This window comes from Schistocerca piceifrons, chromosome 5 (genome assembly GCF_021461385.2).
Source record: "Schistocerca piceifrons isolate TAMUIC-IGC-003096 chromosome 5, iqSchPice1.1, whole genome shotgun sequence".
Classification (NCBI taxonomy): Eukaryota; Metazoa; Arthropoda; class Insecta; order Orthoptera; family Acrididae; genus Schistocerca; species Schistocerca piceifrons.
Genome location: NC_060142.1, coordinates 654,134,879 through 654,149,468, shown reverse-complemented (window position 1 = coordinate 654,149,468; position 14,590 = coordinate 654,134,879).

The following is a 14,590-nucleotide window of genomic DNA, read 5'->3' as shown; positions in this document are numbered from 1 at the left end:
CAAGTTCATATATATATATATATATATATATATATATATATATATATATATATATATATATATATATATATATATATATATTGTGAGTAGCAACGGTCCTACGAGACCCCCCTGCGGCACATCTGAAATCACTCTTACTTCGGAAGACTTTTCTCCATTGAGAATGACGTGCTGCGTTCTGTTATCTAGGAACCCTTCAACCCAGTCACACAATTGGTCTGATAGTCCATATGCTCTTGCTTTGTTCATTAAACGAATGTGGGGAACTGTACCAAACGCCTTGCGGAAGTCAAGAAACCACAGCATCTACCCGGGAAACCGTGTCTATGGCCCTCTGAGACTCTTGGACGAATAGCGCAAGCTGGGTTTCACACGATCGTCTTTTTCGAAACCAATGCTGATTTCTACAGAGTAGATTTATAGTTCTGCATATCTGTTCGACGTCCCTTTTTGAAAACTGGGATGATCCGTGCCCTTTTCCAATCTTTTGGAATGCTACGCTCTTCTACAAACCTACGGTACACCGCCGCAAGAAGGGGGGCAAGTTCCTTAGCGTACTCTGTGTAAAATCGAGCTGGTATCCCATCACGTTCAGCGGCCTTTCCTCTTTTGCGCGATTTTGATTGTTTTTCTATCCCTCTGTCATTTATTTCGATATCTACCATTTTGTGATCTATGCGACAATCCAGAGAAGTAACTACAGTGCTGCGTTCCTCTGTATCTTCAGTGCGGATGCACGAGTACGTGCGACGTCCTGTGGGAGTCTCAGAGTAGCGATCACGGAGGAAATGGACGGGGACTAGGGGTAGGTGGCGCTCTGTGGGAATGTGCGTCGGCAGTGAGGTATGCCGAGACAGTCCGCGCAGTTGCGATAACGCACCTGCTAAATAAACAGGAGATCATGGGCTGGAATCCCAAAAAATGGTTCAAATGGCTCTGAACACTATGGGACTCAACTGCTGAGGTCATTAGTCCCCTAGAACTTAGAACTAGTTAAACCTAACTAACCTAAGGACATCACAAACATCCATGCCCGAGGCAGGATTCGAAGCTGCAACCGTAGCGGTCTTGCGGTTCCAGACTGCAGCGCCTTTAACCGCACGGCCACTTCGGCCGGCTGGAATCCCAGTCCCGTACACATTTTCGCTGGTCGTCGATGATTCCACGTAGTGTCCTGATGCAATAATCCCGTTTCCGCTCCCTTCTCCCCTCCTCCCCCCCCCTTTCACATTCAATTTACATGTAAAACGGCGTATGTAACGGAAGTGTGTCCAAGCAGAGAGACATCATTGACTTTCTTTTTGCGGAAAACAGGAGCATCACAGATACTTAAGGAGCTTGCAGAATGTCTTCAGAGACCTAGCAATGAACAAAAGCACGGTGAGTCGTTGGGCGAGGAATCTGTCATCTTCGCAACGAGATCGTGCAAACCTCCACGATCTCTTGCGTACGATTCAGCCGCACACAGCTGTGACTCTTGCAATGTTGGAACGTGTGGGCACTCTCACTTGAGGTGATCGACGGGCCAAAATCAAATACCTCTGTTGGTACTGCTGACACACTCGTCCACCAGTTAGAATACTCAAAAGTGTCAGTACGCTGTGCTACCCCCGCCTAACAGAAGAGCAAAAAGAGCAACGAAGGAGTATCTGTACCTAACAACTTCAGCGTTACGATGCTGATCACGAGAATGTTTTGTTGAACATTATCACATGAGATGAAACACGGCCTCTTCACTTCGAAACGGAAACAAAACGGCCATGTATGGACTGGCGCAATACTCTCAGCCGGTAATGTCATTGCGGCTCTGATGGCGTTATTCTGTTTGATGTCCTCCCTCTCCGTGAACCATCAGCTCTGAAGTGTACAGTGCTAACCTCAGGAAATGGGATAAACGACTTCAGAGTGTACCATGTGGACATACAGGCTCTCTCCGTAACGTGGCGTAAGGCCGTCGCATTGAACGGAGATTATGTATTGTAGCCAGAAGAGTGGGGAATGTTGTAGAGAAATTATAAATAAAACAAAACTGCTCTCAGAAAAAATTGTTACGTTTCGCATTGAACCCCTACGTACACTGACTAAAAGTTCGTAGGATTATTACATTGGCACCGAAGAATAAATGGGCGTCAGAACCTGAACTCCTTCTCCGAAAGCTACCAATGCTAGTAAATGGCTCTGAGCACTATGGGACTTAACTTCTGAGGTCATCAGTCCCCTAGAACTTAGAACTATTTAAACCTAACTAACCTGAGGACATCACACACATCCATGTCCGAGGCAGGATTCGAACCTGCAACCGTAGCGGTCCCGCAGTTACAGACTGTAGCGCCTAGAACCGCTCGGCCACCCCAGCCGGCACCAATGCTAGTACTTCAGTGCTTAAGCGAATATTGTGGTGTCACCGCCAGACACCACACTTGCTAGGTGGTAGCCTTTAAATCGGACGCGGTCCGTTAGTATACGTCGGACCCGCGTGTCGCCACTGTCAGTGATTGCAGACCGAGCGCCGCCACACGGCAGGTCTAGAGACACTTCCTAGCACTCGCCCCAGTTGTACAGCCGACTTTGCTAGCAATGGTTCACTGACAAATTACGCTCTCATTTGCCGAGACGATAGTTAGCATAGCCTTCAGCTACGTCATTTGCTACGACCTGGCAAGGCGTCATTATCATTTGCTATTTATCTTGTGATGCATGTACCGTCAGACCGATGTTCACCAATTATGGATTAAAGTTAAGTATTCCAGAAACTCCGTACTTTTTTTACTAGACTCAATTCCTTTAACTGTTCCAGACCTCACGCCCGCTTGCGTTAGCTTAAACGCGTGCCTTTCGGCTATCTCCTAGTGGCTTAGCTGTCTTGCCAAGTCACAACAAATATAATTTCACTACGAAGGAAGTCAGTTTCCATAGCCGAAGGACGATGTGATGGCTACTCTGTGTGTCAAACGTCACTGGAACTTTTCAGTCAGATACAGCTACACTGCTAACCCATATGATGTACATGTGTAACATATCGCCGCCCCCCCCCTCACCCTCCGGATTTGTAGAACGTTCAAATCACAGTCCGGAGGCATATATGAGCCTCATACTAACATACCGCATAGTAGGCTGTAGTGCAGAGACTGCAAACCGAATGGTGAGGTGATGGATTCATGTGAGGCCTGTAGCAAGAAGGGCAGGCGTGGATGCTTCCAGAAGGACGCAACGATGAGACGTTCACAGCACTGTGGTACCGGCTGCGGCAAATAAACCGATGACAACAGCTGAAATCCGGGAAGAGGTTATAGAAACACTGTCACCACGAACTGTCGAGAAAATACTACCGGAAACTCAGTGGAGGTCGATAGTTGTCATGAGTTGTTAGCCGTTCAACCTCCTACCGCAGACAACCGAAACTTGTACAGTGTAGACCAAGATTCATGTGGACCTTTGAGTGCATACTGTGCGTTTAGCAAAAAATATTGTTTCTGTCTTTTGAGGTCAGATTGACCTAAAGAGTTGGTTGGAGGTCACAGGAAGCGATGGTTCTGAAGAAATGTGCATTTCCATTTTCAGAGGGCATGGTGAATGGTGACTGTTAACGGGAGAGCGGAGGTTGAACAGTTTCAAGTATGTGGTATTTATGATTCATTGCACTGTCTTTTTTCATTTTTCTTCTTTGAGTCATCAGTGTTCCGACTGGTTTGGTGCGTCACGCCACGAATTCCTTCCCTGTGCCACCGTCTTCATCTCAGAGTACCATTTGCGACAGACGTCCTCCATTATTTGCTGGGTGTATTGCAATTATCCTCCACAGCTTCCTTTGGTACTATGGATGTTATTTCCTGGTGTCTTAACAGATGTCCCATCATCCTGTTCCTTTCTTCTTGTCAATGTCTTCTGCATATTCCGTTCCTCGCCGATTCTGCGGATAACCTTATTCCTTACCTTATCAGTGCACCTAATTTTCAACATTCTTCTGTAGCACTGCTTCCCAAACGCTTCGATTCTCTTCTGTGCCGGTTTTCTCACGTTCGTTGGTTCACTACAATACAATGTTGTGCTCCAAACGTAAACTCTCAGAGATTTTGTCCTCAGAAAATACTTGTGTTTGATACTAGTAGATTTCACTTGCCCAGTAATTGCTCGTTTAGGTTAATGCCAGTTTACTTTTTATGTCCCCCTTGCTCCGTCCACCATGGGTTATTTTGCTGACTAGGTGTCAGATTTCGTTAACATAGTCTGCTTCGTGATCCCTAAATCTGATGTTAAGTTTCTTGCTGCTCTCATTCCTGCTACTGCTCATTGCTTTCGTATTTCTTCCATTTGCGCTCAATCCATATCATGAACTCATCACCCTGTTCCTTCCGAGCAATATATCCGTAATTCTTCTTCAGTTTCAGTTGAAACTTCCCCTTTGAACATTTCTACAAGACTGTGCTTAACCTGACACACAATATTTTTAGCGCAACGCAATCTGACTTTCAAAATTCCCTACTAAAGAATGGCCCTGACAAACATTAAACTATACCTTTCACAAATCACTTACCTCACAAAAATCTTCGCTGCTCAAGCTACTGCAATACAGCGAGCGCCACTACTGCCAGCTAAATAAAGATTCAAACTACTGAAGGCACTAACTACTGATAGGGGTAGTTAGCAAATGAAAGATATTAATAGAGAGCAAACAATGTATTTACCTTAATATCATCACAAGTCATAATATATATCAGTTCATGACAAATTACAAAACTCCGCCATCTCTCTCCCCACATCCACCACTGCTGGCGGCTCACCTCCAACTGCGCAACGCTACGCGCTGTTCACAGCCAGCTGCCTAACACTACAATGGCGAGTATTACAACAATGCAAAGCAGACACAGACTGCCCACAGCACAGCCAGTGATTGTCATACAGAGGTGGCGTTACCAATAAAAAACCTAAACAGCCTACTTACATAGAGAAAACATAAACAGCCTACTTACATAGAGAAAACATAAACAGCCTACTTACATAGAGACAACATAAACAGCCTACTTACATAGCCCCCATGCTCCCCACAAAAATTTTTACAAATGGTGTTGGGCACTGGCCAATACAGATTTGACAAAAATTTTTCACAATTACAGTAACAAAGATATAAAGTGCACACACTTATTAATATTATGTTGGTCAAAAGATCAAAATTTCTCACAGTCCATAAAGACAGTCCACATTGTTCATCACAGTAAAAATGCAGAGTTTTTCTCAAAGTCCAAGCAGTAAAAGAAAATGCACATAGAAGTAGTGGATTTCCATGCAGTCTTGAAGAAGTAGTGTTGACCTTCCAACGGAAAGACAGTGCTGACTCTCGACATGCAGACAGGTAATGGGCCACAACAGAGCAAACCCACAGCAGAGTCATTCGAAGTTTGGACGAATATTGGTAGGTAGGTCATCACAGAGCAGACCCACTGTAGTCCTGGTAGAGAGTATGGTATTGGTGGGCCACCAGAGGTGCAGACCCACTGCAGTCCTTGTAGAAATAATGGTATTGGTGAGTCATCAAAGATGTAGACCCACTGTAGTCCTTGCAGAGACGGCCAGCAGCCATCCGTTGCGACTGTGCAGGTGCACAATCACCATCGAAGATTCTTGCAGAGAATATAGCAAGTCCATAAACCACCACTTGTGCACTCAGAAAGTTTTTCTTTTAATTGTCCTTAGAACCATCAATGCTGTTATCCAGTCCCTTGCTGAATTACCAACACACGTGCAAACACTATCAGTCCCTACTTCTCACATATTGTCCATATACTATGACCAACAGAAACGTGTGCAGTGAAATGGAACTTACAAGTTAATAATATCATGAACTGGTGACAATTACAATTTTATAACAGAAGAATACAATAACAAAGGTACAAAATACATCATTAAAACATAATAATACAGATAACATTTGTAGTAATAGGGGCTTTACAAAAGAATAGAAATAAACATATACATCAGTGGAATTATGACATGAGTACATACATAGAAGATCAGAATAACTTGCGAAACATCAACTTCACACATGAGCATTTAAACAGAATGAATAATGTCTAATATCTTTACAAAGTAAATAACATATTATTAATGCCAATTATATTTGAGGATAACAGTATTCCTCATCATAGTGAATGTAGCTTAATATTAAAAGAAGAAAAAATTCTATGAAACTACACAGAGACAGCAAGAAAACAAATACTCAAGGGTACACAAACTCATAGTGGGATAACACCAATAGCAAAGGACAGGGTTCGTTTTCAGTGTAACATTTGGTACTGCAGTCCAACCCAAAACTTCATATATCTTTCCTCTTATTTCATCCTTTGTTTCCACCAAAAAAAATTCTAACTAAGCATGCTTTCTGTGTTTACATGTTCACACGTTTCTTACCTCATTTTTATTTTCCATTATCTTACCTCATCATTTATTTCCAAGAAAATCCTACCTAAACCTGTTTTCTCAATGCATTTCTTCCAATTCATCGCAACTCATTCTCTTAGAGGCTACCCCCTCTTAAGCTAACTTAAATCTACTGAGCTCAGATGCTAAACTAAGGGACGAGGCAATGCAGCAGCACAAAATAAGTAACACAAACAGCAATGACCAAAAAAATTGGAAAATTGCAAAGCAAGCTACAGTAAATCTAAATTAACAGATAAAATGCAAAATTACAACTAATATGAGCCAATGTGCAGCAACAAAAAAAAAAATCAGTTCTAAAACTGGCTTAACAGAGTAATGTAATGTGAAATTTAGTAGCACTATGCCTGGCAAGCAGCAACAGCAAATGCAATAACTTATATCTAAACATGACATAGCTCAAGCAGAAAAAATAATACAGTAAAAACAACAATGCAGATAAGGGAAATGTATATTCACATCTTAATATCTATGTAATTAAAGTGGTGCACCACAAGAAGTTATTCTACCAAAAAGTTACCAATTACTTGAAAAGAAAATTATGAATGCAGTTACTAGTTTCTTCTTATTGTTCTTTCCTTTCCAAGTGCTCCTTTTTTAAAGAATGTGGATCATAAAATAATTATTTAATAGATCTGTTGACAGAAAGTGTTCATATTAGCAAATGCATTTTATTTCATAAAAGCAATGCTGCAACACAGCTGGAAACCAGATATCAAGTGAAATAAGCAATTACGCAAACCAAAGCATAAAAACATCATTCAATAGTCATGTGGCATTTCGTAAGTCAGTAGCTCTCAACTCTCATAGAAAGACACTTGTCATAATCAGGTGTGCAGATGTACGAATATTTCCCATCAATTCATAAGCATTTCAGCAATTAGCACAAAGTGCGAGTAATCATATGTTTTCAAGTAACGAGGGTGTCGCATTAGCGATGAAAGGCACACCCTAATGGCTTGTTCTCCAGGTGTTTTCCTGTGCTCTGAAAGGCACGCGCTAATGGCTTTTTCTCCAGGCGTCTGACACAGCTGGGTGCCCACGACGCATTATGTGTAGGTGGTCCGTTAACTTTCTTACGGAAATATTTACGACAGCAGTTTCCGCTACAGAGAGAGTCGCATATAAAAATATTTCACAGGTCAAGAATTTGCGTTACAAATCTGTAGAAACAAAATGCTATTGATATAACAGTGTCCAAAAAAAATTTTCGTCTGCATTGTAATACATCCACGAATATACACACACATTTCATAACTCTTAAAGTACGTTTCTTGGTTTCCAACATCCTTTTCATAAATCAGAGTCCCTAAACACTACTCATTATTCCTTACCTCATTATACATATACATATTCGTCGACACTTCTTCAATATTTCATCATGAGAAATACGTAGCATAATAAACATTCCTCAACAACATAATACACATCGTCATCGTAATAATAACATCATAACACCTCAGTCAAATCTCAAAATCGTCGTAACTTCCTCCAATAATTTCTAAGCCTAAAAAAATTCTCTGCTCATGTCAAAAGTGTCAGCTGCCTCAAACGTACTTTAAAAATCATGATCTCATACCAAATACATCATTCAAAGCTCTCATAGTATCACAATGATTACGAAAAAATATGAACAGTTTACAAAGTACAGGCAAAATACAGTTTCATAAGTGTGAAGTTATCCAACGGTGTAATTGCGTAAACATCTGTCACTGATGTAGTAAAATAAATGTTTGTCTCTCTCAGTTAAATAATCAGATAGCTGTGTAATTTGTGTGTTAGAGAAATATGGTACCGATGTGTAAAGTTGTATAAGCAAATACCATATTAGCTAGGGTTCCTTGTGGTTGCCACACACATGGTACACAAAGTAGGCATGTACCCCCCTGAGGATTAATGTAATTATACCCTCAGGTGTTACAGATTACAGCAATGGAATGAAATGTATCACGGAAAACTTTCTTTGTAATTCAAAAATCTTTAAAAATAAATGTTTTAAGTATAAAATTGATCACTCAAATGCGTGTCCTGTAGCGCTAAATGCGCGTCTTGCTGTAAGATAATTCTGTGGAACTGTCGTAGTTATCGTCCTCTGTAAGCAAAGTTCTGCTAAAGTCAATGTACTTACCTCATGATAAACAAAAGTAAAATGCTTTGTGTATAGATATCGTAGTTATTACGCTTATTGTTGTGATGAAGAAAGTACTGTGCTGTAACGTATTGTTGTGCTACGGAAAAGGCAGTCTCATTGTAGCTATACCACAAAAGTTACTACTAAAACCTGTTTTACTTTCCAGAAGAATTCAGAAAAACTGTGCAGATATAAAACAGATACACCGCAAAAGCAACATTGTAAATTGTCACTCATTAGTAGCGTCGTGATAAAACCGCGTAGTTGTCACTTAAACTAACAACTGTGTCGTCTGGTATCTCTCAGAAAGCACTTTAAATTCAGAATGTATTTTCAAGTAAACCAAAATGTTGCATTAAAATCTCATTAGCAGTACCAGTATGTGTCCTAAGTATGTAACCCTGATAGTCGTTACGTAATCGTGCAACTAACAAGCAAGAATGTACAAATACAACACTGTGTCATCTGTTCACTACAACAATGCATTCGTAATTTCTGTTTAAAAATGTTCCCTAGGTTCTAGACTGGATATTTAACTTCAAACATAGTTGTATGTTAACAGTTTCTTAAGTGTGACACAGCATACTAGTAATGTGAAGCGAAAAATTTTATGACAAAGACAAAGTTAAAAAACAGATTATCTCTCAGTAAGCGGTTTTACATGTGAAGTGTGGTGCAATCCTTTACTCTTCCTAGTACGCAGACTTTCAGCTTCAAAGCAATTATCATGTTGTTTACATCGGTAAAGAATGCTAAATCTTTTCTCAAGGCTAGCGTCTTTGTTATTTTTCCCTGAGCCAGCGGCCGCACGCAGCTGCCTGCGGTGCGAGTCATTGTCTGTTCCTTTGTTGGCGCGCGTCGTTATTGGAATTAGGAGACCTAGCTTCTAGAAATTCACCTTGTCGAAAGTGCCCTGCTCTGTTTGAATCCCGCCAGTTCTGATGCAATTCAGGTCTGTCGTTACGATCATATCGTCTTTCGTCATGTCGGTAGATTCCATAGTTCCTTTCTTGCCGGTCACGTGGTGGAGAATTGCTCCCTGAATCGTAACTGTGCGCCGAAATGTTGCGTCTGAAGTTATTCTGCTTCCCTTGATAATAATTGGTTTGGTTCCCATATTGTCTGTTTCTGTGGTTGTCTCTGTGATAGTCATTACTACGGAAATGCGATCTTTCTCTGTAACTATTATTACTCTGCCAGTGGTTGTCATATGGGTGGTGTCTGTTTTGGTCACGATTTGCGTTGTAAGAATAGCCTTGTCGTGTAAAGTTATTACTTCTTTCATCGCGGAATTGCGACGGATGTGACCTGTAATTGCTGTGTTCCTGGTTTCGCGTTCCGCGATTGTCAGTGCCAATTTCTAATTCTTGTAAGAGTCCCTGAAATGCTTCAATGTCGTCTTTGCATCGTCCTGCCAAAATAATATGTCGTAAATGTTTAGGCAGTTTGATCAAGCAAATGCGGATGAGTTCTGAGGGGCTGTATGGGTTTGACAGGTATTGATTCTTGTGCAACATGTCTTCAAAATATTTCACAAGACTGGAAAATTCAGATTGTTCGAAGTGTTTCATCATTATGATGTTATGTTTTACACGGTCTTGTGTAGCTTGAGACCAATATGCTGAGAGGAAGGCATGGTAAAATTCACCCTCACTGTGGCAATCGTGAATGACCGATCGCATTCTTACAGCTGGTTCATTCTCTAAGTAGCCACACATAAATTCTAATCTGTGTTCTAACGACCAGTTGGGAGGAAAACAATGAGAGAATTGATGGAGCCATGCTTGTGGATGAATGTCGTTGCCAGAATTCTTAAATGTTTTGAATTTACGTGTAGTAATGAACAGCTTATAGTCAAAATCATCGTGTCGGCGAGTAGCATCTCGGTCATAGTTACGTCGTGTCGGCGGTTCCATCTCAAAATTCGGTGTACCTTGCCAATTTCTTTCATAATTACCGAAATGCCCTGTATTGTTATTTTGTGTCTGTTCCGTATTTGTATGTCCCTCTTCCCGTATTGGGGAGCGAGTGTCCTCTGAAATACGTAATTCTTGTACTACTTGTGCCAACTGATCTTGCACTTCCCGGATTTCTCTTTTGTACTGTGTATTGATTTGATTTTGATTTTGTTTGAATTTTCTAATTTGTTCATACTCTTCTGTGTCAGTGAAGGCTACAGGTGTTGTGTCATTCAGATCATCATCTACCTTTGTAGATAAGTTAGTGAACTGATCTGAAAGTTCGGCTACTTTATCCGATAGTGAAATCATTTCCTCTGTATGTTTTTCTGAACCAAGTTTCAGAGTGTCCATTTGTGTTGCAATCGTGTCTACTGTGACCTTTAAGTTTTCCTGAGTTTTTGCAAGTTGCGTAACCGAATCGGTAGATGCAACTGAGTCAATTTTAGCTTGCAAGGTGTTGTGATTTTCATGAAAAATAGTTTTCAGTTCTTTTATGGCTGCTTCATGATTCTGTAATGCATTTTCATGCCGCGAAAAAATAGGTTGGAAATGCTCACAAATTTGTGATTTTACGTCATTACAGACTTTTTGACATTTCGATTCAATGTTATGTAACTCACTAGTTAAATCTTCACGTGTTTGTTCAAGTGTGGTGTCTAACTTTTGAAGATTTTGTTCCATTGTGTCTAACTTTTTGAGATTTTGTTCCACTGTGTCTAACTTTTTTAGATTTTGTTCCACTGTGTCTAACTGTTGCTGTGTTTGTCTCTGATTTTGTTCCATTTGTTGCATTAATTGCAATAATAATGTATTAGTGTCTGGAATCTGTGTCTCTACGCTTTTCGGCAGTGCATTTGCACCGACAACATTCACATTTTGACAAGCAGAAAATGTGTCTTGACTTATTTGAGAAAACGGTGATGACCCAAAACCTGAATCTACAGTATTTGCGAAATTGTGTCCTGTCATTTCGGATTCCTGAGGCGAGCTGTTGCCGACCGATCGATCGATAATGCTTCCCTCTTCACTAATTGTTTCACTGTCCACGCCATTGTTTGCCGCCCGCTCCATTTCCCTATGCACAATTACCAAATTACTACTTTGAACATCAGTTAATTCATTACTCGGTGGCGCTAACACACTGCTTTCATTTTCACTGTCATTTCTCAGTTTACTTTGGAGCCTAGTATTACGTTTTTCACACGCCATTATTGTCACAGTATTTCACACGACAACACAGAAAAACACAATTTGAAGATCAAAAATAAGAGAACACATTAACATAGCACTGAAAATAATATCTAGTTAATTGCAAGCGCAGCTGCGAAATACTTGGTGCAAATCTACATGCATGCCACAAATGTTTTACTGTACAACAATGAAAAACTACAACTACAAAGGAAATTCTCTCTATGATTACGCGCTACCAATAAACAATAGCTACACCAATTACACAAACTACAAGAAAAAATCAGAAGATTCCAGTGAGGTATCCTCGGCTAAGGGTCGACATATGAAACTTCCCCTTTGAACATTTCTACAAGACTGTGCTTAACCTGACACACAATATTTTTAGCGCAACGCAATCTGACTTTCAAAATTCCCTACTAAAGAATGGCCCTGACAAACATTAAACTATACCTTTCACAAATCACTTACCTCACAAAAATCTTCGCTGCTCAAGCTACTGCAATACAGCGAGCCCCACTACTGCCAGCTAAATAAAGATTCAAACTACTGAAGGCACTAACTACTGATAGGGGTAGTTAGCAAATGAAAGATATTAATAGAGAGCAAACAATGTATTTACCTTAATATCATCACAAGTCATAATATATATCAGTTCATGACAAATTACAAAACTCCGCCATCTCTCTCCCCACATCCACCACTGCTGGCGGCTCACCTCCAACTGCGCAACGCTACGCGCTGTTCACAGCCAGCTGCCTAACACTACAATGGCGAGTATTACAACAATGCAAAGCAGACACAGACTGCCCACAGCCAGTGATTGTCATACAGAGGTGGCGTTACCAATAAAAAACCTAAACAGCCTACTTACATAGAGAAAACATAAACAGCCTACTTACATAGAGAAAACATAAACAGCCTACTTACATAGAGACAACATAAACAGCCTACTTACACAGTCAGGACAGGAATGTCATCAGCGAATCTTATCATTGATATTCCTTCACATTCAATCTTAATCCCACTCTTCGACCTTACTTTTATTTCCGTCATTCCTTCTTGTATGCATAGATCGAACAGTAGGGGCGAAAACTACGTACCTATCTTACACTCTTTTAATCCGGGCACTTCTTTCTCGATCCTCCAATCTGATGGTTCCCTCCTAGCTTTCCCACCTTATGAATATGACCTGCCTTTCCCTACAGCTTACCCCTATTTAGCTCATTATTTAGAACACCTTATACCGTTTTACATTGTCTAAAGCTTTTCCAGGAGGAAATATCCAATGAACAAATCCTGATTTTTCTTCAGTCTTGCTTCCGTTGTCAGCCACAACGTCAGAACTCCATCCCTGGTGCCTTTCCCTTACCTAAAGCCAAACTGATCGTCATCTAACAGATCACCAATTTTCTTTTCCATTCTTCTGTATATTATTCTTGTCAACAACTTGAAATCATGAGATGTTAAACTGACTGTGCGACAACTGTCGCGCTTTCAGCTCTATCTTCAGAATTGGGTGAATGATGTTTCTCCAACTGTCATACTATAACGAAACAGAAGTTTCTCAAACATTACTTCTGCCAGAAAAGTCCGTGTTGGTATATAAATAAACTGGAAAAATAATTCAGCTTTCAAAATGAAGTATAATTTTACCAAAAAATGTTGAAAGGAGCCGAGATCTGCTACATTTCTAAATGATTGAGCATAAGATATCTAGCAGGTAATGTTGAAGTAACTAAAAGCATAAAATATTGACACTTACCACAATTCACTGAATATTACTCTCATTCGGGGTGAAGCAATTACTGACATTTTATTTGTGACCATTTTTCCCACTACTGTCCTGTAACTAACACAAAATTTGAATTAAAATCTAATCATATGTGAACAATTAATCCTCATCAACTAATGAGAAGTATATCAGCAGTTTTCATTCTTACAAGTTGCCGCAAGTGTCGCCAACCTCGGGCTGATGTCTAAAGCCGTCACGCTTTTGCACCATTATAAAGTGAGGTAGTAGGCACCTTTGAGCCAAACTTCAAACTTATGCGTCGCAATGGGAGACAGTTGTGGGGTTTCGAAGAAGTGATCCTTCACTTGCGTTGCCAAGTGTACATACATAATTCGCAACGCACCGTATGCTTAGTAGTGGAGGATACCTTGTGTCAATACTGTTCACTTCGTTTCCTATTCCACTCGCAAATAGAGCGGGAGAAAAACAAATGTCTATACGCCTCCGTGATTGACTCAATTCTGTTACCTTATATTCGTGTTACTGAAGCTAGATGTTCGTCTGCAGTCATCCTCTAAATTTTATGAACAGCATTCCGTCTAAACGACGTAGTCTTCCCTCCAGGGACACCCATTTGAGCTCACGAAGCACCTCTGTTGGACTCCCAAGTTGATTGAATCTATTGGTAAAAAACATAACAATACTGAAGGCTCGGTCGATCTTTATTCAATGCGGTCTCCGTTATTTTCGTAAAATTCTCCCAATCAGCCGAAGTCGAACTTTCGTCTTCCCTAACACCGTCCTTACGTGATTGTTCCATTACACATCGCTTTGCAACGTTACGACTAGCTATTTAATCGACATGACTGTGTCAGTCAGTACTCTGGTAATGCTGTATTGGAACACTACGCAGTTGTTTTTCCAACTTATCCGCATTTATTTACTTTTTTTTCATCACATCAATTAGAAGTTGTATCTAACAAACATCGGAGGTCAAGGGTCGAGTCGATATGCGAAATTATTTTTTATTTTCAATTTTTACGTAACTTTCACTGCAAGTGAACCTAAAATACTCTCAATAGACTATAATTATGAGCATTTATATGAAGGAAGAAGAAAGGAAAGGCAAAGGAACATATG